Source organism: Halichoerus grypus, chromosome 2 (genome assembly GCF_964656455.1).
Source record: "Halichoerus grypus chromosome 2, mHalGry1.hap1.1, whole genome shotgun sequence".
In the NCBI taxonomy this organism is placed as follows: Eukaryota; Metazoa; Chordata; class Mammalia; order Carnivora; family Phocidae; genus Halichoerus; species Halichoerus grypus.
This window is the reverse complement of record NC_135713.1, coordinates 56,720,197-56,739,663: the sequence shown is the minus strand read 5'-3', so window position 1 is coordinate 56,739,663 and position 19,467 is coordinate 56,720,197. Positions and strand designations below refer to the sequence as shown.

The following is a 19,467-nucleotide window of genomic DNA, read 5'->3' as shown; positions in this document are numbered from 1 at the left end:
CTAAAAGATCATGAATACAATCTGTGAGCACAGAGGCTGACCCGCGGGAAGTGTCTAACACACACAGCTACCACGTTCCCCTTTTCCTTTGAAACCATTCAAAATCTAAAATATGAAGTCATGAGCCAACCAGTATTGATTGAGCACAGAATATGTATCGCATGGTGCCAGACGCTTTGGATAAAATGTTAAGTCCGCATCCTCATACAGAATTACTAATTGGAGAGACAGATGGAATAAACAAAACTCAAGTCCAGGTAAACCAACAAGTACAGGAGAAATTACAAATTGTGAGAAGTGCCATGAAGGAGAAGGGGACTAAGACAGAGAAAACTGGGACTATATTAGTATGGTCACTCCTCTCTGAGATGATCAAAAGGGGGAAGTCTAAGGATAAGGAGTTAATCATCCAAGGATCGATGAAAAGAGCATCCCAGGCAGAGGAAACAGTATGTGCAAAGGCCCTGCAGTAGGAAAGTTCTAGTTTTTGAGTCTGTGAGAGAAAAACATGTGGCTGGAACACAGTGATCCACAGGGTGAGTGGTAGGAGAGAGGTAGGCATGATGACAACTACATTATGCATGGTTTTGAGGGCATAGAATCTGGATTTTAGTGCAAATACAAAGGATTTTAAATTATGTCTTCTCTTTGAGCAAAGGGAGACAGATCTTTAGGAGCATTCAATTTAAAAAAGAACTAAGGTAGGATAGGATAGACTCATTGGGAGTTCGGTCCAGTCTTTGGTGATAAAAAGGCTTGGTGGTCTTCTTTGTGCTCTGCCTTGAGGGTCTTGGTTTTTGTCTGGAATATTCGAGCCACCCTCAGTACTGCACCTATCACTCTATCTGCATTTGGATATAGTCAGACATCTCAAATTTAACATGACCCAGGCACAACTCTTGATTTTCACTCCACACTGTCCTTCCATTCCAGGCCTCAACATATTGGTTAACGAAGTCATTGCCTAACTGTTGTGCAGGTGCCATCCCCAGGAAGTAGACTCTGAGAAATAAAGAGGCATGCAGGCAGCTTCTTAGAAAGTGCTCTTGGGAACAGCACCTGTGAGGGAGTGAAGAAAGCAGGTTGGGCAGAGGGAGAAGCTTGAACCACGATGCTGTTGTAAGGGTTCCTTGGTCAATCTCATGGGGAGCTCTGGAGCTGTTGGGCCTGGGTCATGGGATGGTTCTGTAGAGTTGTTCCAATTTGATCTGAGAGGGTAGGGCCTTATCAAACCTCTGGACCAGTCTCCAGCTGAAGTCCAGTTGCAGAGAGGAACTTGATGGAGATGTGTGTGGGCCACCAACATTCTCAGCAACTAGGAAAACATGTGTGCTCCAGTCCTGGTGTGTGACATCTGGCTGGGTGCCATGCCATTTATCTAGCTAGACTTCACTATGGTTCCTGTCCTTCCCTCATCCCTGATTCATCATCAGTTCACTTCTCTTGGCCTCCGACACATATCCTTCCTCTTCCTACCACTTATACCTTGTACCTGGCCTACTGCCTATAGCAGCCTCAAATGGGTCTCCTTGTTCCCACTTTGGCCCTTTACATCCATTCTCTACACAGGAGCCAGTCATTGTCTACAAACACAAATCAAATCATATTACTCTCCTGATTAAAACCATCCGTTTCCTTTATACTCAAAAGTAACCCACCTCCTTATCCAAGTCTACAAAACACCTCATTATGGTCTATCTCATCTCTTCCTCTTCTCCACTGGTTATGTTCCTGAGGCCTCTGCCATACTTTTTGCTGTCCCTCAAAGATGTCAAGCTTCTCCACACCTCAGGGTAGTCACACTGAGTTTCCTCCTTCTCAGGCCTTTCAAGTCTCCCCTCAAAGCTCATTTTCTCAGAAAGCCTTTCTTGATCAGCTTTTTATTACCCTACCTTGACCAAGGTTGCAGCCCAGGGACTGCCCACCTCCAGTGACTGGCTGTTGTGGGAGGTGGAGTGATGGCATTGGTATAAAGATCCTGGCTTCTCATCTGCTCCATACTTACCCTTCGAGTAGCTCTCTCCTTGCTTACCATCTGCTTCCCCCAATGGCACACACTTTCCTTGAGAGCCCAGTTTAGTCTTCCTTACCACTGTAGCCCCAGCCCCTGGAAGTGCTCCCGGCACATGTGTGGTGCTCGATCCATTTATAGTAAGTGAATAAAAGAATGAACCGATCTAGATTTTGAAAACTTTTCTATCTGTTCTCAAATCCAACACATCTATTTATTTATCCTGCGGTGTCCTCTTCAAGGGATGCCCTGTCACTCTGGGTTTCAAGATTTTGGTAAACAAGACCATGTTCTCATTATGCCTACACATGGTTATTTTAAATCCTTTGAGAAACCTGCATCTTTCTATTCTGAGGAGGCTCTGGCACATTTTAATGAGAGCCTTCCCATTTTCTTGATCTTTTAAGTTGGAATTCTCCTCAACTTTTCTGTCATTCTTGAGGCATGTTAGCTATAATCACATGGAATATTTCCATTGAGAACTCAAAATAGTTTTCGAAAATAGTGATAATGCGCTTTTGATTAATTTCTAGGATTCTACTTAACGAAGCCTTGCATTTTGCAGCCCTCCCCTCCTCTCTGTCCTCAGCAACCCAAAGGACATGTATGTTCAGGCATTAGGTAATACTAATCTCAGGGCCACTTTCTGGTTTGTAACCAGGAGCTCAGAGATAATCTTCCTTACAAGCCTGGAAGGATTTTTTTGGTAAATGTACTTGCTCCTTATCTGTCACTTCTCTGCCCACCTACAGAGCAGTTTATCTTCATAGGTTTGGTATCTCTGCAAACAGAAAGATTTCATGGTGCGTTTTCTCTTCCAAATCACTTTTAAAAGAATATGAGAAGAATAGTTTTCATCTCTGAAAAATCTCATGTACACCCTCCTCCAACCAGAGAAGAATCCATTTATCTTTCTCCACCCTCTCTCCCCCTCCCCCTCCATAACAAAGGGGTCCTATCTGATACACCTTTCTTTGTTTCCTTATCTTTGGTGTTTCAACAACTTCAGGAAACTCTGATGAGTTGCATTTACCATGATGCTGAATGGGGATCACGTTGACAATTCCAGGTGGTAACATACTGCACCCTTGGATCCATTTATCAGTATTAATCAAATCACATGTACTGGTGTTTTGTGTAGTGCCTTCAAAGTTAACCATTCCAAAGCATGTTTTGGAAACAGACATTTTTTCTTAGCATTTTTCCTGGAAAAGATCAGAGCAAGAGATGGATTCTCCAACCTAACTATCTTATTGCCTCTCCCTTGAGTAGACTTTTCACACCAAGGGGGATACACTGATCCTCTAGTTGTTTTCCTTTAATTAGTTAATTACTTAATTAATGAAAATTTTTTCCTATCGAGGTGAGATTCACATAACATAAAATTAACCATTTTAAATGGCATTCAGTGCATTTACAATCCTGTACGACCACCACCTGTATTTTGTTGCAAAACAATTTCAGCACCCCAAAAGAAAACCCTGTACCCATTAGTCAGTAATTCCCATATCTCTATTCTACTCCTAGATCCTGGTAACCATTAGGCATTTCATTCCTTTTTAAGGCTGAATACTATTCCTGTGTGTGTGTGTGTGTGTGTGTGTGTGTGTGTGTATGTGTGTGTATGTGTTATATATACAAATATACATACACTACATTTTGTTTATCCATTCATACACTGAGGGGCATTTGGGTTGTTTTGATCTTTTGGTTATTATGAATAGTGCTGCTTTGCACATTTGTGTAAAAATATTTGAGCACTTGATTTCAATTTTGGGGGGGTTTACCTAGGAGAATTGCTGGGCCATAGGGTAATTCTATGTTAAACTTTTAGGGGAACCTTTAGCTGCTTTCTAAATGTAGAAAATGATCAACCTTCAACTCCTCAGCAAGGTCAAATTCTTGTCTGCCCTAAACAGTACTTACTCACCAGGCCTAAATATTGCAGAACTTGATGAATGAATCTGAGCATGGATGAATTTCTAAAGTTTTGGTGCTTAGAGAGAAATTATGTTTTAGCTTAGAGGACAAATTCAAAGAGTCCTTCTCTAGCAAGGGTTTGAAGAAATCCTAGGTTTCCTACTTCTGTCATGAGATCAAAGAGGGTCTGAAACATAAGATCTTGAAGTATCTTCTTTGGATCACCGAGTATATTCGTATATTACTAGCTTTAGGTAAAGAAAGCATTTCATGATATCTGTGAAATGCTGGAGTCAAGAAAATTTAAGGGATTACTACAGGATCTGCACAAGCCTTTAATATCTTAACTATCCCAGTACTCTACATATAACATTTATCATTCTGCTTATTTGGTCACGTTAGTTTTATACCCACCTACTTTCCCAGGCTTAAAACCAGTATTCCATGGGGTACACCTTTGAGAAATAAAATTCTAATTCATTTCCCTCTATTTTTAAATGAGTACACTAAGGCCCAGAAAGAAGTTAAAAGCAAACCAACAAAAGCACCAATAATTATTATTTCATAGATTTTTGTAGGTTCTTAAGACATAGTCCCTTGGTGGAAAGAGGAAGGAAGGTGGGAGGGAAGGAAGGCAGGGAGGAAGATAGAAGGGGGAAGAAGGAAGCTGTATTATGACATAAAAATGAAAAGGGACAAATAAAGTATTTTATGGGATTTCTTCAAGGCTTAGAAAGAAAAACAAAACTGATTTACTGGAATTCTTGCATAGCTAAGAATAATTCTTGAGAGGGAGAGAGAATCTTAAGCAGGCTTCATGCCCAGTGCATAAGCCCGATGTGAGGCTTGATCTCAAGACCCTGAGATCATGACCCGAGCTGAACTCAAGAGTTGGATGCTCAACCCACTGCACCACCCAAGCAATCCGAGATGTGGGGACCGGCAGAGGAGAAGGAAAACAAGAGACAAAGAAAGAAAACTACTACTCATTTTTGTGTATTAGAGAGTTGCTTCCACATCAATACTGTGTAGAGATTTCTAGCATTTAAGTGTAGGGTTCTATGGCTTTTATTTATTTTTAACACTCAAATAAAAGATAGTTATCTTTAATACAGTTTCTTTTCCCATTTGAATTTACATCAGACCCTTTGAGACATGAGCAAGTATACAAAGACCTATCAGTGTATTCACCCACATTTCTTTCTGTGCATAATATCCATAGGTACAATGTTTTCTTCTTATTTAGTACTCTTCTTGAAATGATATAAGAGCTCTTCAGGGATATTAATTAAGCTTTATTGCAACCCCTGTGACATGTCTGCCTGCTTACATATATCTGTTGGACACTTAGAAATTAATGCTTTGCAGAAGTGTGCCATTTAAGTGTGTTTGTAGGCCAGCCACATAGCCACTGACAATGCACTGAACAGATCCATACATTTCAGTCATCAAAAAATGCCATTAAAAAAGGCAACCATCATTTAGCATCAACACGTAAATATTGCCATGGTGCTTAATATACTCTCAAGCAGGTCCTGCAGTGTTCCTGTCACAAAACAAGTCCCAGGGAAGCAGGTTCTGAAAGCTTGGCTTCCTTGAAAGGCTCCCTGGTTTCCTAAATGCTGGATTTCCTAGGGCCCCAGGCAAGGCTTTTTAAAAATGCAAGTGTCAAGGAAAACTGTCATGCTTGTTTGCCTTAAGTACCCGAAAAGCTTGTCACTGCCATCTTGGAAGTCTTGACGAAGACGCGGTTGGACATGCCGAGGCACGGTAAATTGAAAGCTGCCTGACAGGGAGGTGGCATGTAGACTAACAGCCAGGTGCCCGCCTCCAGGCATTTTCTTTGCAAGCGGCAGAATTAAACAAAACTAAAGGAGAGTCTCGTCAGGGGAGGCTGTCTTTGCAGACATCTCAGAGGCTTGGACTTGAACTGGGGTCCTTTCCAGCTCTTAGTTTTTGCTTGATAAGAGGTTAAGTGGTTACATGAAAAGCAAAGCACGGTCCACATTTCTGTGAGGGCAGTGGGAGGCGGGGAAAGAGCAGTGGTTGGAGAGGGCAGAGACCAAGAAGGAAGAGGAAAGTCAAGGTCAGTGTTAGGCTGGCATCACACCTGCTTGTTCTAGGAGACTGAACAGGGCAGTGGTGAACTGGTGAACTATTGGCAGCAAGTGGGGTTCAGAGCCCGGTAACCTGGGCAGCCTTGGGAAAATGATTTGTTGAATCTTGGTTTCCTCGGGTGAAAACAACTGAAAATGTTGCATAGGGATACTACGTGCATTAAATGGGCTCAGCACATTCTTGCCACTGAGGAGACCCTCAGTAAATGCTGGCTTTTATTGTTCTGGAGAGAACTATCAATGAATCCCATAAAGGGCCTCCTTGGAGGATAGATCATTCCTTCTGGTCCAGCCCCCTCTCCCCTCCTTCCCTTTTCCTTTCCTTTCTTCAACATGAGATCCTTCGGTTAACTGCTGTGAACTTTTATTTCTTGTCTTTCTGGTATGTCAGCTGAGGCTTTTCCTACTTCTCACTGTAGATGTGACCATAACATACCTTTGCAGGTTCCCCGTCCCACACAGAACAGACCGTAAGGTGCTTCACTGGGCCCAGAAGGTGGCCCTGACACAGGCCACAAGACCTTTCTAGCATTGTCTCCTGAGTTCCAGTCCAGCTGATCAGAATGCTTGCACACTCTTGCTTTTCTGGCCTTCTTCTCTTACCTCTTCTTGGAGTGCCCTTTGGATGGGGGATACTTTTCCATCAGAAAGGGAATCAGACACCATTCATGCCAGCCAGGTTTCCGTGACTGGGTAGATGGGGTGTCCCCTACCACCCTGTGTTCCCATACCACCCATATGGCCATATAATAGTGTTTTATATTACTATAAATTATCTACTTAGCTGTCTTTCTCCCCCAAGACTGTAACTATTGGGGGACAAGGGCCACGTCTTTTTCACCTTTACCCTCAGCACCTTGCATGGTGGTCAGCCCCTAATAGAACCACCATAACTGTTGGCTGCATTAAGCTGAAGTCCTATGAACATAGCTGGTAATGGGATTATCAACAGGAGGTGGGAAATACAAAAATCCTTATTTAGCATAAAATCGGAGCTGCAGATAAAGAAATGATATAAGTTTGGCCTGAGGGCCTCTTATTGACAGAACCCCCACATACTTATTTCACAAAAGGGGCTGCCTTCCTTTGCTGGATTTTCAAGCCCTTGATCATAAACACTCTCCTATAATAGTTGGAACAATAATACTGCTGTACTAGGCATTTCTCTTGGGGACTCAGAAACTTGACTAAATTGTCTTAGGTATTCCTATAATATCCCCGTTAGGTGGATAGAGGCAAGGTAGATAGGGAGAAGAGGCAAATTTAAACACTGCCAATTTATAAATGAGAAAACAAGAGGCAGCAAAGGTTAGGTATCTTGAATCACATAGGCCACGTTGCGGCACAATTTGGGAATAAAGAGAAGGGCCCTACAGCTAGAACCACGGGAAGTGAGTGAGTCAGATTTTCCCCACAGCTATACCTCTTCCTCATACTGCACCTGGCACCTCAGAAGGGGAGTTGAGTTCCTAGAGTATTCTAGTATTATTTGGTACATTATTCCTTGAAAAAGAAAGTTCTTTCAATTCTGTGTTTAAAATCCAGTACCGTAAACTTCAGGGCTCTTATTTTAAGCCCATAAAAGAAAATTCAGCCCATTAAAGGAGGAATAAAGAGAGACTGTAGCATTTGAATTGAGATGAACATAATTTGGCACAATCTATCAAAATTTAAAAGGCACATTATACATACCCTTTGATCTAGCAATTTAACTTCCAGGAATTTGACTCTTGAACATAATCATATAAGTATGCAAAGGAAGGTATATACACAAGACTCTTCATTACGGTTTTGTTTGTAACAGCAAAAAATGTGAAAGTGATCTAAATGTCCATAAAGAAGAGATTGGTTAAATAAATTATGACATTCTGGAATATTACACAGACTTTAAAACAAGAATGAGGTAGGTCCACATGAAATTACCTAAAGTGATTTCCACCATACTTCATGAAGTTAAAAAAGGAAGTTGCCAAATGGTATGTATAATACGGTCCCATTTATATTAAAACTTAAAAAAAATATGCTCAGACATCCATAAACATTTTGGTAAGCCTAAAATAATAAACCTTCAAAAGAGATTTCCTTGAAAATAGAAGGGGGAAGGGCAGGGAATATTACTTTCCATTTTCAATCTTCCTAGTTGATGAATATTTTTACCAAGAGAATGTATACATTTTGTAATATAGGAGTGGAAAGACCAAATCTATTGCATTACGGGCTCTGATCTTTGTCTTAAATTCTTGACAATTCCTTCGTGGAAGGAAATGGAGAAAAGATTCTGTGCGGGATGAAGAGGCAACAAAATCCCCTAATCGTGCTGGCAACAGCGAAGTACGGCGAGGTATGCTCGAACCAGAGGACTGCCGTAGAGCACCACTTAGACATTCAGAGTGGGAGGCCTTGACCAGTCATCTGGGTCCCACTCCCCTCATCTATAAAATAGATATTGGACTATACTAGGTAATGGATTCCAGCTTGAAAGTTCTGCCTCTGTGCTGCCAAATGATTCCCAATTCTCTTAAATAATCAAGCCAATCTCAATCATGTTTACCTTGATCCCTTCTCCGGGTTTGCCTTCTAGGATAGTGGTCAGAATCAAGAGACCCACTTCCTAGAAGATGGCATGTTCTTATTTCTGTATTCTCATCACCAGATCCTTCCTTCTCGGTCTCTTCCTCTCTGACTCTGACTCTCCCTCTTTGCCCGAAATAGCCTTTGGCTTTAGCTCTGTAGCAAATTCTACAATTCCTCTTTCCCAAACTGAATGGTACCATGAACTTGAAGATGCATATTAGAGGCAGGACTTGTGGAGGTTGCTCACTGCTTCCCCATTTCTAGACGAGGCCAACGATGGTGAAGACTCAGAAAACAAAGTACATCTAGACACATGCTGACTGTGTCCTTGCAACTTGTCTCCCAGCCACATCATTATTATGAAATTCTAGGTGGGTTTAAATGTACGTGTGCTACCTTTTCCCCTACGACACTGAGTTTGAGTACTTCTAGTAATGCCAGATTAAATCACAGGAGTGTAAATAGTGATGGGCATAATTATTGACATTAGGACACGTTGCATTTTAGGACAAAACTTTTTGTCTAATTAAATGTAGAACTATTCAGTTGTTACTCACACTGTGGTCCATTATGGAGCTGACTGACCCCTGCAAAATGTCCTACCAACGATTTTCACCATGAAGAGGATAAAATGCATTGCTGAGAACAGGAGCTTGAAGCATGGAGTTAAATGTTTTCCATTCATGGTTTTATTAAAAAAGCAAAACCAAAAATTGTCCAAAGTAATTCAACTTTATAAAGGTAAAACTGCATCCCAAGTCATTTTCAGGAGATGGGAAATGCATCGAGTTGTTTTGAGTTAACTTTCTCATCATGAGCCCTCGTAAAGAGCACTGGTTAGTAAGACAATAAATGAGCATGTTTTAATTAGAAAATGTGGAATCCAAGCAGTTTTGCAGGAAAGAAGATGATAGCTTCAAAGAGACATCAGGAGACTAATAAAAGTTAAAATGCATTAAGTGGCCACAGTGAACTCAAAGGTAAAGTCGTGGGATGTTTGAGAAGTGAACCAGAGAGGGCAATGAATCAGAAGGGGATGGAAATTAGTCAGTGGAACTTATTCTCTCTACTTCATATTAGAATCATCTGTAAACCCGCTCTGTGCCCAGGCAAGTGAGATAACCTGATGCCCTAAAATTCTCCCATTCCCCCATCCTGGCCAGAACTGTGTGCGCCCAGAGGAGAAAATCACTATCATCGGGCAATGTGAGAAGGCAGCCGGGTTAGGGCAAAACCAGCATTGAACTTGATTTTTTTTTTTTTTTTTTTGCCTGCCAGACCTCCATTTTATGGTCTCCTAAAATCATGGTGCTTGGTTATGACCATGTTGTTCTTCCTGCTATGCTGTTCTATATGGGTGCATGATCCAGGTCTAGCCAATCAACATGGTCTGTTCTCCAGGCCTTTGGGATTGGGGCCATTGTGGGTATGTGACCCTCATTGAGTTCAATGAAATTTAATGAAGGTGGTATTGTTGAAATATCAGAAAGAAGATACCCTTTTTCTGTTAGGTTTCTAAGCTATGAGAACATAGCCTGAAGCTCCCACAAAGGTCTCACAAAAGAAGGGCTGCTTAAGAACGAGGGTGGGAAAGAGAGAAAAGCAAAGCTGCGGGACAGATTCCTAATGCCTGAGTTTATTGCCATGAATCCAGTTCTTCCAGAATCTTGATTTTGCCCCAGGCCCTTCATCTTCCCCAGTTCCCTCTTCCCGACATGCCAAAAAAGGACAATAATATCTATCCCACAGGCTTCCACTCAGATAACATAAAGTACCTATTACGATACTTGGCACAAAGCAGCTATTTAAGGGATGATGATGTGTAAAAAACAAAACCAAAGAGAACGTTCAGTTGTTTCCAGGAAGTGAAAAGATATCTAATAGGGCCACAATTTCTCCTCACATGGATTCTGAAGTCTAGAAGCTGGAGAAGATGATCTTTGCAGTCCCCTGCCTTCAATATACTACTGGAGGGCACTAATATACCAAGAGAGAGCAGCCCAAAGCTGAGGACAAAACACCCAGAAAAGCCAGGGGTACAAAGCACTGTCCCACTCCCAGAGGGCTCGCATATTTATTCTCATTTTACTGAAGCCAGGGGTGGAGCCCCAGGCTCCATCAAATGCTTAAATAGGTCCCAATATCACCTTATGCCTTCTTACCCATGTTCCCTAGTACAGAAAGTCTGGGTTGATAAGAGATTAAAAAGTCACTAAGATTAAGTTTTCCATTTAAAATTCTTATCTAAGCACATACCAACGCAAGAAGAGCAACATCTTCCACCTTCTTCTAAGTGCAGAATTTTAAATCCATTTATTCAAAGAACTTTAAAAAATGAGCTTTTAATCATGGTATCATTGGTGTGCAATGTCTTTACAGGAGGACTAATTGTGGAGAAATGGACTTAATGGATGTTTGTAGCCAACTGAAGCTTTAATTTCAATACAATCTCACAAATAAAAAAGAAGTGTTATTCATTCTCTTTCAAAAGATAAGGCGAGAACAGCTAAAACAATGATGACAGAAATTGGGGGCATTTGCTGATTGCTCAATCATTCTGGGTAAGAAGCGATTCTTTAAGGGATTTAAAAATACACAATTGTGAGGGTGAGCCTTTGTGGTTAGCATTGTCATGACCTCTAAAAATGATTATTTGCAAACATGACTCATGAAATAGCCTGAAATCGTGTGGTGGGTTTTGGAGGGAAGAAAGCTGTCTGAGAAAAAGTTTCTTAAACCTCTCTTATAATCTGGAGGATGCAGCCCCAGGGGAGTGACCTGGCTGAGAGCCTTGTACAGGACTGCAATTCTGGGGACACAAAACTCCACCTTACAAAGGCAGGCGAGGCTGAGACTAAAAAATCAAAGGAAGCTGCAGAAAAGTTGCAGAGCCTACTGCCCCTGCCTGGGAGAGCCGAGAATGCCTTATCTGGCCTCCGTGAAAAGGATCATTGGGGAGCCAGAATTAGAAAAAGACTTGCGCTTCATCAAGTCTCTCCTTGTCTGAGCCAGATAAAATATCCTCTGGGAAGGCTTCAGGAAATGCCCTAAGGGAGTGACAGCTGATATTAGCCGAACCGGTGAAAGAGCACAGACAGAGATGGAAATATTTGGCTTTTTTCAACTGTGAACTTAACCCAAGACAATTTACACAGACTTGGGGCAGAGTCTTGCGCTTACAAGGCATGACCACGAGGTGGCCTCAATCGGGATTTGGGTCCCCATCGTCCAGGTTGCAAATTCTCTTACCTAGTACCTTAGCTGTGGTTAACTTATAAGTAAGAAGGTCAAGTATCCAAAGCTTTAATAAACTTAATAAGGCTTTAGTTTTACAGCGGGAGCTGAATTCGAAAAGGATAGCCTCTCCTTGGATACTTGCACCTTCAAGGACGCTTCCCAATTTGCAAACCACGCCAAGAGCAGGCTTGGAGTGGTCTTAAATAAGATGTAATGCTTGTTTCTTTCTTAATGCACCTTGTAATTTGCACACATGCCACAGCACTTTATTTATTTTCTTATTAATGGGTTTGAGTGTGTTTAACACCACAAGCCGTAAATTGCAGAGCAGTAGATCAGACTAGGTTCTCTTTATTTTCCTGCCAATTGTCAGAAAGTGATGTGGGGTACAGAGGTGACTCTTCTAACTGGCTTCCTCTCTCCCACCCCACCCCATCCCACCCCTTGCCTCCATCCAACAACCAACCCGTTGTCTCCATCTGCCAAGAAAAAATAAAAGACACAGCCTCGTTTCTCATTGGAGAGCTTGCCTATTGAGCAGCTCAGTTATTGAGATTAATAAGCTGCCAGTTTCCAAGGAAGACTATGAAAACTATAAAATTAAAGTGCACTGCAACGTGAAATGCTGCTTGTGGCCAGGCGGGATCACTGTGTCAAAAAGGCAAGGTGAAGCTATAAAATAAGGCTGAGCTTGAAAGGCTAACCTAAAGGTCTCATTTATTTCCATGTTGCCTCTGATGAGAATTTAGAGGGGGCATAATGTTTTGCAATATGGAGAAATCAAGCTGCCTATTGATTTGAAAAGTGCTTGAATGCATTTGGTTCACCCAGAATGAATTCTAGTTTTAAACTTCACTTGAAAACATTAAAAAAAAAGAAAAAAAACCACACACACACACACAAAAACCCAAACAGGTTACCTTGGTTTAATATTCTCAAGATCAAGCTTGTCAGTGATTCTGTCAGAAAATTAATCCTTATGTAGAAAAATCAATCTGAGAACAAGTTTGGAATAGTCTTCGGGCTCAGCATGGTGAGGATGTTTCAACAATCTTGTTGCTTCTCTGTGAAAACCTTATTTACTAAAGGTCTTGTGTCTTGATTCCCAAATACGCACTACCAATAAAGCATCTAGATTAGGCAAAGATTACTTCCTCATGAAGACAAAAAGTGTGTTTTCTGAAATTTGATACCAAAATTAGATTTTTCAAATGCTGCTCATCAAGCCCAAGGTGTTCCTTTCTTTAGCAGAGCCCTTACACGACTTCCTGCTGAAAGGAATAACCATGGTACTCTAAGTATGACCAAATGGTCAGCCACGGTACGGCTAGCTGTTTGGCTTTCTTCTATTAATGTGGCAAAGCTCTGTTTGGGAGAGAACAATGCTACAAATCACGGAGCTGAAGAAGTAGCAGGGCTTTATTTCTGCATTGTCAATTTGCTCTCGCATTTTCTAAGATGCAGAGTATCTGTCATCAGCTCACATGGACCCTCTGTTGCCCAGGCCATGGAGCAGCGAGGCCTTAGACTGACCACACTGGTTGCCACCAATCTCAAAGAGCTGCAGAGAAGAGTCCCTTACCTCTTGCCTGGCTGATGATTTTGTCAATGACTAAGTCTATATCCAGTAACAGGCTGGAATCCATCCCATAGATCATTTCTTGCCTTATGTCACTTATCATGTATTAACTTCACCATTTCCATGGCCTGGCAAATTAATCTGTTGTTTGCCATCAGAATAAGCATAGTTTTGTTTTGTTTTTCTAGTTCCAAAGGCACTATCGTGTGGTGGTTAAGAACATGGCATTTGGAGTCAGACCCGGTTCAAATTCCAGCTCTGTCCCTTACTCATTTACAGATCTGTAGGTAACTTAATTTTCCTAAGCCCTCAGGTTCCCTTTATTTAAGATGGGGATAGTAACATATACCCAACAGAAAAGTTAAGGGGTTAAATGGGATCTTGTATGCAAAAATTAAGTGCCAAGCAAAAAGTATTTGATAAAGAAAAATTGTGATTTACAGGCATATATGATCACGTAGAGTAACTGCGAAATTGAACAAAATTTCTGGCAAGTTATTTTTAAAAGAGAAAAAAATCAATTGCTGAGAGCTTTGAACACACTAAATATGCTGTTATTTGTAAATGGATGAATTTCCATGTCACATCTATTATTTTGGAATCAAAATATTTAGAATCCAAACAGCTACACTTAAGTCTCACTGCATCATAGATTTGACGAGTCTGAAACGGCACTTCTGTTTTCTGCCACAAAACTGGTTCCTTCTTCAGGAAGTGGCATCACTATCCAGCCTAAGTCAAAAAATTGGTCATTGTACTCTCAACTGCCTAAGCCACACAGTATCCATTCCTACTGATTGTACCCTCAAAATACACCTGACATCTATGAATGTTCACCTTCTCGCCAGATGGGTAGGAGAAAGGCAAATATGAGCGCTACAGCTACCAGGACCCCAGTGGAAACCAGAGCACCTTCCATCTTAACCATTACAACACTCTCGAAGCTGGACCTCTAGACTTGCTGGACTGTCCACCTTACCCCCAGCCTATTCGCCATATGGCAGCTACCAGAATTCAAAACACAACAATATTATTTTATTGTTTTATTCTCCCATTTAAAATGCTTCAGTGACTTTTCATTATTCTTGGGCCAGAGTCCAAAACATTTCACCCAGCCCAATGCTCTGCAGCATGCTGCCCTCGCCTGCCCTTCTAGCTTGCTTTCCTTTCTTGGCATCCTAGTGTTTCTTTCCCCAGCGCGTAATTGTTTTTGCCATCTAGAACATTCTTTAAGTCTAATTAACACTTACTCATCCTTAGGGCTCAGCCTAAATGTCAATTTCTCACGCATCTGACTTCTCTATACCTCACACGGCACATATTACATTTGTCATCGGGGTGGGGGTGGGGGTGGGCACGTGTCTAATCATTTGTTCACGTCTGTCTACATCCAGCCTCGAATCACCACAAGGGCAAGGACTTTGCTCTTCTTCTTCACTGCAGACTCTTCAGTGCCTGGCACATGATAGGTTCTCACAGATATCTCTTGAATGAATAATGGATGACCATTTACAAATCAGCTTGCAAACCTGTTTGTAGTGTGAGGATCCTGATGGTTACAACGAAGGTCTCTGGAACTGAGGATCTGATGGAGATCTTTATGTATTTATTTTCTGTTCCCCTTGTGTCAAAATTTATAAAGATAGAAAAGGCATTACTGAAAAAAAATTAGAGCTTCTGGTATTTCAGGGAAAAAGTAAAATCAGAGGGAAGTTCGGTCCTGCTTGGGAATTCTCTTTAGTGACCTGCTAGGAGACTCAGAGAGAGAAGCTTGCTTCAGCAAAACACAAAGACGAAGGAAAATTAGTCATCGAACTACTTTGTACTGTTTTAGTCAAGAGAAGCTGACTTCAGAAACTCCCCGAGAAGCTGCTGGCCAGGAAGATCCCTGAATTTGCAGCTCTCAGGAGACAAAGGAATAGAGAGGTGGTATCAACCATGAATTGCCCATGAATTTTGTTCTGAGACCTAAGTAGGCTGACAGAAACATGGTGATGGAGTGATTTTGTGACACACCATGTTGGAGAAAGATAGTACAAACTGCTTGCAATTAGTTCCTCTGTCCTGAGTTCATTTTTCCTTGGATTATGTTATGGTTTATACGAATGGACTGGTTTTGGTAGTAGAAATTTATATGCATTGGTCTTTTACATGATTAACAGTGGTACAGAACTTTCTTTGTAGGCTTTTTTTGTCTTGTTAAATTCCAAATTCGTACAGTCCTATTTTGGGCTATGCCTCCTTCATCAGCACCTTTAATTCTACTTGCCACAGAAAAAAAAAATGGAAAAAAAGCACAGTCCAGAGAAGATGTAATATGCCTCATTAAGACTGATGGGAACATCAAAAAGCAATGCAGAGAGGCAAAGGTTTGTTCCTCACTGGTCTAAAGAAACACACTGGACTTGGCTTAGAGTCTCTGGGGGTGGTAGAATGCCTGCTCATCACCTTCCGGAGTTATGAAATTCTTCCATCACACCCAGAAGTCTGTATTAGGGAGAGTAGAGGTGGTGAGGCTGTTTGTAAATTTCCACTGCATTTTCGAAATTGATGACTACATCATAATTGGCCTCCACAATGACCTGCCTTCAATGGTTCTCTCTCCTGGATATAGTTAATCATTCCTTATTTGGTATAAAAACCAAAAGACAACTGACAGAATGGGAGAAGATATTTGCAAATGACATATCAGATAAAGGGCTAGTAACCAAAGTCTATAAAGAACTTATCAAACACAACACCCAAAGAACAAATAATCAAATCAAGAAATAGGCAGAAGACATTTTTCCAAAGAAGACATCCAAATGGCCAACAGACACATGAAAAACTGCTCAACATCGTTCAGCATCAGGGAAATCCAAATCAAAACCTCAATGAGATACCACCTCACACCAGTCAGAAGGGCTAAAATTAACAAGTCAGGAAACCACAGATGTTGGCGAGGATGTGGAGAAAGGGGAACCCTCCTACACTGTTGGTGGGAATGCAAGCTGGTGCAGCCACTCTGGAAAACAGTGTGGAGGTTCCTCAAAAAGTTGAAAATAGAGCTACCCTATGACCCAGCAATTGCACTCCTGGGTATTTACCCCAAAGATACAAATGTAGGGATCCGAAGGGATACGTGCACCCTGATGTTTATAGCAGCAATGTCCACAATAGCCAAACTATGGAAAGAGCCAAGATGCCCACCAACAGATGAATGGACAAAGAAGATGTGGTATATATATATATATACACACAGTGGAATATCATGCAGCCATCAGAAAAACCCAAAATCTTGCCATTTGCAACGACGTGGATGGAACTAGAGGATATTATGCTAAGCGAAATAAGTCAGTCAGAGAAAGACAAGTATCATATGATCTCACTGATATGAGGAATTCTCTTAATCTCAGGAAACAAACTGAGGGTTGCTGGAGTGGTGGGAGGTAGGAGGGATGGGGTGGCTGGGTGATAGACTTTGGGGAGGGTATGTGCTATGGTGAGTGCTGTGAATTGTGTAAGACTGATGAATCACAGACCCGTACCTCTGAAACAAATAATACATTATATGTTAAAAAAAAAAAAGATAGTAGGAAGGGAAAAATGAAGGGGGGGAATTGGAGGGGGAGATGAACCATGAGAGACTATGGACTCTGAGAAACAAACTGAGGGTTCTAGAGGGGAGGGGGGTGGGGGGATGGGTTAGCCCAGTGATGGGTATTAAGGAGAGCACATACTGCATGGAGCACTGGGTGTTATACACAAACAATGAATCATGGAACACTACATCAAAAACTAATGATGCAATGTATGGTGACTAACAGAATAAAATAAAATTAATAAAAAAATGGGTTCCCCCCCCAAAAAAATAAGAATGGGAATCCCAGTATGGCATCATGCCCCTAAAAGAGCTTCAGACCTATACTTTCTCTTGTGGGTAAGAAAAGGATCCGATGAAACTCACAATGTTTCAGCATTTGAATAAGTGAATTTGTTCAGTTCTACAGTTTCCAAGACTATATTAAAAAAATAGATTATGGGAACAAATAATATGCCATAATCTTTGATGTCTTTCTACTTACCTATTAGGCAAATTCTTATCATCCTTCTAAAATCCAGCTCAAACAGACCCTCAGCTGTGAAATGTTTCCTGCTCATCCTGGGAGAGTCAATCACTTCATCCACTGTGCAGTCACCTTACACTTCCCTTACTGTATACATGGCACTATCCTTTCGTTTATGTACCTGTCTCTTCCTCTAGGTTGTGTGAGCTTTAAGGGCAAGATTTATGTGTTACTCATTATCTTCCTGGCACCTAACATAGCACTTGGTATACACGAGGGACTCAGTAAATATTTGCTAAGAGACTGAATAAATAATATTTTTAAAAGAAACACAAAGCCCAACAATTCTATTAATTACTGCTGAAGTTTTCATACATGAGACCAGATGCACATTGAAGTTATACGTATTCATGAATTCCATGAATGGAGTTTCAACTATCTGCTGACTTGCACACCCTATGTTTGACTTCTGGTGGTAACACAATCCCAAGGGCCTTACATTCTCTAATTTTTGGCCCTTGAATGCACTGATCAAAGAACATCCAGATGTTGCCCTTGCTTGTTTTTTCCTTCTGACTGACTTCAACATTTTGGCAATCCTATCTACTCTTCAAGCCTTGTATTTAACTTGCCTTCTCCAAAAGCACCACTGAGAAGCCCTACTCCTTGGAGAAATGACAAATATCCAAATGGTCTGCAGAAGGACTCTACAGATCAGATACAAATTCTAGGAAAGCTTACTTCAGAAAACCAGGAAGGTGACAGGCTTGGCTTTGCTGGTCCTCTCTACCATATCCTTATCAAGATGACACTTGACTACAGATGGTTTTATAAAGTAAATCTCCTGGAAAGCCAGTTATTTTCCTCAGAAGCTGGGAGAGAGGGGACAGTTCATGAAGCATATGCATTCTAACCACGAAGGGGAGAATCTTTGTGAGGAGCAAACACTCTGATGGAGTTTGCCCTGTAAAAATAACAATTAGGGCAATAAATGTAGTTTTGTAGTTACTCACTCATCAGATATCTTGCCACCTTATTTTGTGTGTGGAATCCACTAGAGTTCCATCCAATGTGGCTCAAAATGTCCCCTGAAGCACTAGACCTCTTGCAAGTTACTTTGCCCCTCGACATCTAGATTGTCCATCTTTAAAATGGTGGGAATAATGGTTCTTTCCTACCTCACTGTATTTCTTTCAGGCTTGCATGAGATAATGCATGTAAAGAATGAATTCCAGGCATATGCAAAGTGCACAGTAAAAACTGATGATTAATGGTCCTCTTCCTTCCGTCCTTCCCTCCTCTTTCTACAAGAGCTACTACATTTCTCTTTCCCTTTCTCCTCATCCTTTTCCTTCTTCCATCTAGTCCACTCTATGTAGCCTTGATGGCCAGAAACTCTTTTTCAAACAATAGTCTGTTAATGTAAAAAGAAGCTAATGCCCACCAAACTCTATGGCAGAAGGAGGAAAAAGAGAAAGTTTTATACAGCCTTAAAGATCACCATCAACTATGAAATATCCCAAATCCAGCCTCATGGACCAGTCTGCTTTCAGCCTGGAAACTTCCCAGCAAAGCTGTTTATTAACAGGTTACTATATCAGTGCAGATGTTTCAATATATCTATTATATATAATATATGCATATAGGTTTTACTGACTTTACATATTTTAAGCCTCAGAGATTAAAACTATAGGCGTGGTTAAAAATAACCTATAATCATCAGAGAACAAATTTTATTAAAGCTTAGAATGACCACAGTGACAACAGTGCACAGGTTATTCAAGATCTTATTAAAAAAAAACACAAAAAAAATATGATCGTAAGAAACAACATAAATGCTATGGCTTGCGTAGTCGCTTCCAGGTGCATGCAGAAAATTCTCTGGCCATTGCCAGAAAGATGACAGATTCCTTTCATCTTTCTTCAAACCTAACTTATTAAAGTTTAAAAACTTCAGTGAGAACTTTTTGAAGGGTCAAAATG

General features: G+C 41.1%; 1 protein-coding gene across 17 annotated transcripts in view; it reads right to left on the bottom strand.

The window, feature by feature from the left end:
* TENM2 (teneurin transmembrane protein 2) overlaps positions 1–19,467 on the bottom strand; it is a 1,202,741-nt gene that overhangs the window by 271,774 nt on the left and 911,500 nt on the right. The window lies entirely within an intron of this gene.